The sequence below is a fragment of the Mytilus trossulus genome, chromosome 3 (genome assembly GCF_036588685.1).
Source record: "Mytilus trossulus isolate FHL-02 chromosome 3, PNRI_Mtr1.1.1.hap1, whole genome shotgun sequence".
Lineage (NCBI taxonomy): Eukaryota > Metazoa > Mollusca > Bivalvia > Mytilida > Mytilidae > Mytilus > Mytilus trossulus.
Window position 1 is genome coordinate 68,449,416 of NC_086375.1, and position 6,000 is coordinate 68,455,415.

The window sequence follows — 6,000 nt, forward strand, 5'->3', positions numbered from 1 at the left end:
ACATTAATTAAGGATATTGAATGAACTTCAAAAGGATCGAGACCGAGTGCATCGACTTAGTAAGTACACAAAGTATTTCCAAAATGTCATAGGCCATACAGTATTTTCATCTTTGCCCCTTTGGTCTTTATCTGATCGACAAGCACATCCCTTTTTATTTTGTAAACATGATAATGTCATGCATGTACCAAACCTGATGACCTGAGGTCATCTTGAATAAATCAGAAAAGTAACCGATTTCACAGAATCGACAAAATTAAAAAAATAATACTTCTAAAAAATAAGACAAAGATGGATTAACTTCGATAATTTTGTTTCTAAAATTTATTTGTATTAAATTGTATACATTAGGAGATGTATACATATATGTGTTTTTTTCCTTGACATAAAAAGATGAGCTTAGGTATGTGTATTATGTGTATTGGAAATTTATGAGACTGTCGTACAAGTGAGAGGTTTAGTGCTATAAAACCAGTTTCAATCCACCAGTTTCTACATTTGAAAATGTCAGGAATATGACAGTTGTTGTTCATATGAATGATGTGTTTTATTATTTGATTTTGCCATTTGATGACGGACTTTCGGTTTAGAATTTTCCTGGGAGTTCAGTATTTGTGTGATTTTTTTATTTTTTATTGTTCTATTCAGAGAGAGTTGTCTTCTACATTCGTATAAAGGTAGAGACAACCAAGTATGTGGTAATGCTGGTGTCATAGGGGGATTGCTATATTTTCATGTAAAATTATACTTCTGTTTAGAAGACGTAAATGGAAGAATACTTTACCGTTTGACGTATGACATAATATAGTTCTAATATTTAGATATTGTCAGGAAGTTTAATCAGTATAAATGATACTTAAAATAAAATGTAAGATGAAATGAATTATACGAACAATAATTTAACACTGATATGAACATTCTGGCAAAATCTTTAGGTTGAAAACAGTCATATTACTTAAATAATGAAATGATCGTTTATTTCTTCACCTTGTCAACGAGCACAATAATCTGGTAATTCACAGATACATATATAAAGGCAATGTCAATGATCAGGTTATAACTTTTGTGTATCCTTTATTTACTCTGAATGGTATACCTGGTATTGTTATTGTATGATTGCAACCTAGCTGCAATCTAACAATAGGCTGCATTACTGATTTCGGTGACGAATTAATCTTCCCTGTATCACTTCTAATGGCTAAGCTGGCAGTTGTACGTAACATCCAATCTCCTCCTTGTATATTTATTATTGAGCTAATCCATGCAGCACCTTTAAAGCTGGAAAACGAATGATATACATATACATGTATGTTCACGATCGTTAGAAGTCACTAGATATGTTTGTATTTACTATACTATATATAAAAATATTAATTTTCGCGAACCATTTAGGTCACGGAAATTCCAAAATATGGCATCAGTAAGGAGAGTTGTGCAAATAATGTGAATACACAGAACCCCCATCCAAATTATCTTTAGCTAAAAGTATTCATCATTTTCTATTTTATATGTACTAACAACATTCCATTTTTCTATAATTTCGATTAAAATATTCCAAAATCTGAGTTAAAAAAAGTCAAATGCCCAAAATAAACATTGTCTGATTGGTTGAAGTACTGTGGCGTCAATGATAAGCATAGCAAGCCTCGATGTAAAGCACACGCTTCACATGAATAAGGAGAGTTTTACAAATAATGTGAATACACAGATCCTCCATCCTATTTATATTTTGCTGAAAATGTTGCAATGTTCATCATTTCTGTTTTGATTTTGCTAACAACATTCCATTTTTTCTTTAATTCCGATTTATATATGTGGAACCCGCAATAAAAATAGATGGCCTCAATGATTTAGACGCAACGCAAAAAATTCCGTTGACCCTGAATTCAACGGATCGATAATAGCATCATCACCATCAACAAAATGTTTACCGTTATCTTTGTGAAATTTCAGTTATATAGTTCTTTAATTAGAGACATTTTGGTAAGTATTACTTATTAATGTTAAGGTTCTACTGATGTGCTTCTCTCAAGGAATTGTATATTTAAATATACAATTCCTTGGCTTCTCTAGACCTTTTTGACGGTCCGTTTTATCCCAATTATCTCAATATTATCTCCGATGACAAATGTCAACCCGACCTATTCGTGTCAAAAGTGAAAATCGCATCGATTTATTGAACTAATTTCTTCTTAAACTGTGCATGCATTATTTCTGTATTATATGATAACCAATCACATTCACGTTGCATGTTTGCATGAAAATGGTCATGTATTAGTGAATTGTAAGGGCGATGCAACTTGAGGTCAGTGCGCGATCACGTGACATTATTATTTGTAAACAAATTTAAAACATGCTCCCCGCGTAACACGTGTCTGAATTATCCTTTCAAAGTGTTATGAATCTTTCAATCACTATTTTATGAAATATTTCTAGGTTTGCATATCAGTAGTCAAAATGAATTAAACGTAGTTCTTAGTTGTGTTTTTTTTTATATAGAATTAGAAGGTAAATCTACGTAAGGGGGTCTCATTGGGGGGAGGGGTTCTGATCCCAGATCCCACTTACTGTTTTGTCAGATTCCCATATCCCGCTTACACTATGTACATGAGCAATTTTCATTTTTTTGTCATTTCCGGGGTCCTGCAGAACCCCATTTCCCGTTTTCACGACAGACCTCATTTCCCGTTTTCATGACACAATAATTTGACTTTCACGTTTCACGCTTACGAAAAATTGTCAATATTGGTCACGCTTAGACCCAATGAGACCCACACACTAGTCAGTATTAACTTCACCCAAAAAGATGACTCAACTTCCCTCTATATTTAAAACCTGCATACTAATTTAAACAGCATTTGCTCCCCTTGAACACTATTTGGCCCCTTCCGTGTCATTTCCCTTTAAATTTGCTGAAAAGTCATACTTTAAGTCCATTTACAGTAACGGCTAATATTTGATTTTATCATCTTAATAATAATAATTTCAATTTTCATATTGAACACATTTGACCATTCAATATGAGTTCCCATGTATTTTTGTCATATATGAAGGAGGTTTTAGGTCATGTTTTCCTAAACACCTTATTGCTATTTGTCTGTCTGAATTGTTAAAACCACAAAATCAAATATTGATGAATATGCAAGTTTTCAACAATCACGGAACATTAACAAAGATGTGTGTGAGAGGGTGAAAATTACCCTTCTGATGTACTGATATTTTAAGCACCCCAAGTGAGAATCTAACTCAGGACTTTCAGCACTGTAGCCATCGGTCTTAACCACAAGATCACGAACTCACATTTGATGAACTAATTTCTTCTATATTAACTGTACGTGCATAAATTCTGTATTATTTGATAACCAATCACATTCACGTTGCATGTTTGCGTGATAATGGGTTCTGTATGAGTGAACTGTAGTGTATTGCAAAATTAATGCAAATTGTGACGTCAGTGCGCCTTCACGTGACATAATTATTTGTAACCAAACCGGCTTCTCATGTAATGTAACGGTTTATTTCGTCCTCTGTGATATTTTATCCTGAGGATAATTTGTCCCGGTAATTTTTTTCCAGGCATGGTATTTCATTTCACAGGTTGATTTTTCCCAGAGGAGTGAAAATCTATCAGATTTCTGTGTTATGCGGATAGTATGTACGGGTATATATTTGCCGTATTATATTTCACAGAACCATGTGAAATAGAGTCCCATTAACTACTATGTAAGTTACTCTCAATCAATATATACCTGACTATAATTATAAAATGTTTACAAAGGTAAGCAACTGTCTAGGGCCAGGTAAGGGAGGGGAAAAATTAGTATTAGTACTATTTCGCAGAACGATAAACAGATGCATAGACAGACCAAGGGGGTGGGGGAAATTTAGCTGATGACATATATGTAAGAAATCATTGAAGCTTGATGGGAGTGGGCAACCCTCTGGTCCATCAGAGCCCCCACACCTTTTTGAAAAGTTCTGGACCTGCCTTTGCAGGTTTTCTTAGTAAAGATACCTTAAAATATCACAAACTGTGTGCCTTCCAGACCATAGTTTACATTTTTTTTCATATTTTGCCGTGTCAAAATGACCTAAATTTAAAGGACAGTATATAGACCCAAAAATGGTATATCACATTCTACACATCAAGATTTTAGCAGGAAAGACTGCCATTGGAGTTTTTAACCATTGTGACTTTTTAATTTGATCTACTCCACTAATTAAAGTCCTTGAAGTAGAATATTTAATGTAGGTTTGTCCACATTTTGGTATATATTAATACATGTTTAGAAATAATGTTGAGCCTGTTCCTAGATGCCTGTTATAGACTTCAATATTTATTGTTTATTGAAAATAAATGGAATCAATTCTTTCAGAAAAGTTTAATTCTATGGAAATGTATCCCCCCTTTTATAAGTTGAAAAGGCTACATAGAGGTCAATATACAGTCTCCAACAGAAAACCAAAAAAGGAAAAATAAAGTGAATTTTGGAGAATTATTAAATGTACATGCATTTGAAATATTTAAGATATATTGTTTCAATTTTTTTAGTTCTAGGTTCCACATAACTACCATTTTAGAAAACGATTTCAATGCTTAGTCTATTAGAGGGATATTTGATTTTCATTGGTTGTAAATATGGAATCTTATTCAGTGGCAAAGGAAATAGACACTGACAAGTCTAAGATAACATTTTATATAGTTTTGAATTTTTCTTCGTCAGTTGACTAAAATTAGATGGAGGTGTGTTCTAATTTTCAACAGAGGAGCAATCAACCTATATCAATATGTGCATGAAGCAAATTGATAGTTGCTAGATACTGAATGATTATATCCACAATAAAGGTTTAACCTGTGCATATATACTTAAAACAAGATAAAAAAAAAGTCATGTCTTTTTCAGGACTTCTGAATCCAATCATGTAGTATGGAATGTTATTGAGATATGGTTTGGGTGGATGGATGGTCATGAAGGACCTGTAGTACAAAGTATATCACTGGATTTAGCTCTTTGTCTAAGTGTATTATTAAAGTACTTTGCTTTGAGCTCAGTTCATTGTTATGCAATTCATTCTTTGTGAAATTAAGATTTGACAGACAACTCTAATGGACAAGGATTTGTCAAAGTAGTATCATCTCTATGTACAATGTAAGTATATAGGAGATAAAAGCATTCTATTTTGATTTGAACCATACATTTTATAAAAAAAAGTGGGAACAAATTTACCGGACAATGCTAATCCCACTACTAGCAATATGATGCTAGGTTGTTTTAATACATCTGTATTGCCTGCTGATGACTCGACCCTGAGTGTAAATGATCCTTCAATTAGGAGGGAAAAAAATTATAAGGCCTATCCAGTCTAAGGGAGCTACCATTTGATTTTTATGGGGGGGGGGGGGGGGGGGGGGGGGGGGCTAGGATGAAATTTGAAAAAAAAGGCAGGACAGGATTTTGAGTAAAAAAAAAGGCAGGATGAGTAACTTGGCAAAAAAAAAAGGCAGGATGACAATTGTTGTAAAAAAGTCAGGATAAGCTAAGAAAAAAAAAGGCAGGACCGAATAGACTGAAAAATAAAAAGGCAGGACAGAGATTACAACTAAAAAAAAAGGCAGGACAAAATTTTTCATCCTAGCCCCCCCCCCCCCCCCCCCCCTAAAAATCAAATGGTAGCTCCCTAATCGATTTCTAAAACTATACTTCATTGCACATGTTCAACATTTTTATACAACCACAAAAAATTTGGGGTCGTAAATTGGTATCCTGTCCGAAAGATGGATGGTTTCTGGATGATAACTTTATTATAAGTAAACAGAAATCAACAAAATTATAACACAACGTTTATAACCACAAAAGGAAGCTTGGGATTGATTTTGGGGGTTATGGTCCCTAAGGTTTAGGAATAAGGGGTACAAAAGTGCCCAAAACAAGCCTTAATCTAGTGTCGGTTTAAAAAGTTGTGTATAAGTATTTCAATTGTTCTGAAATTGTACCACAA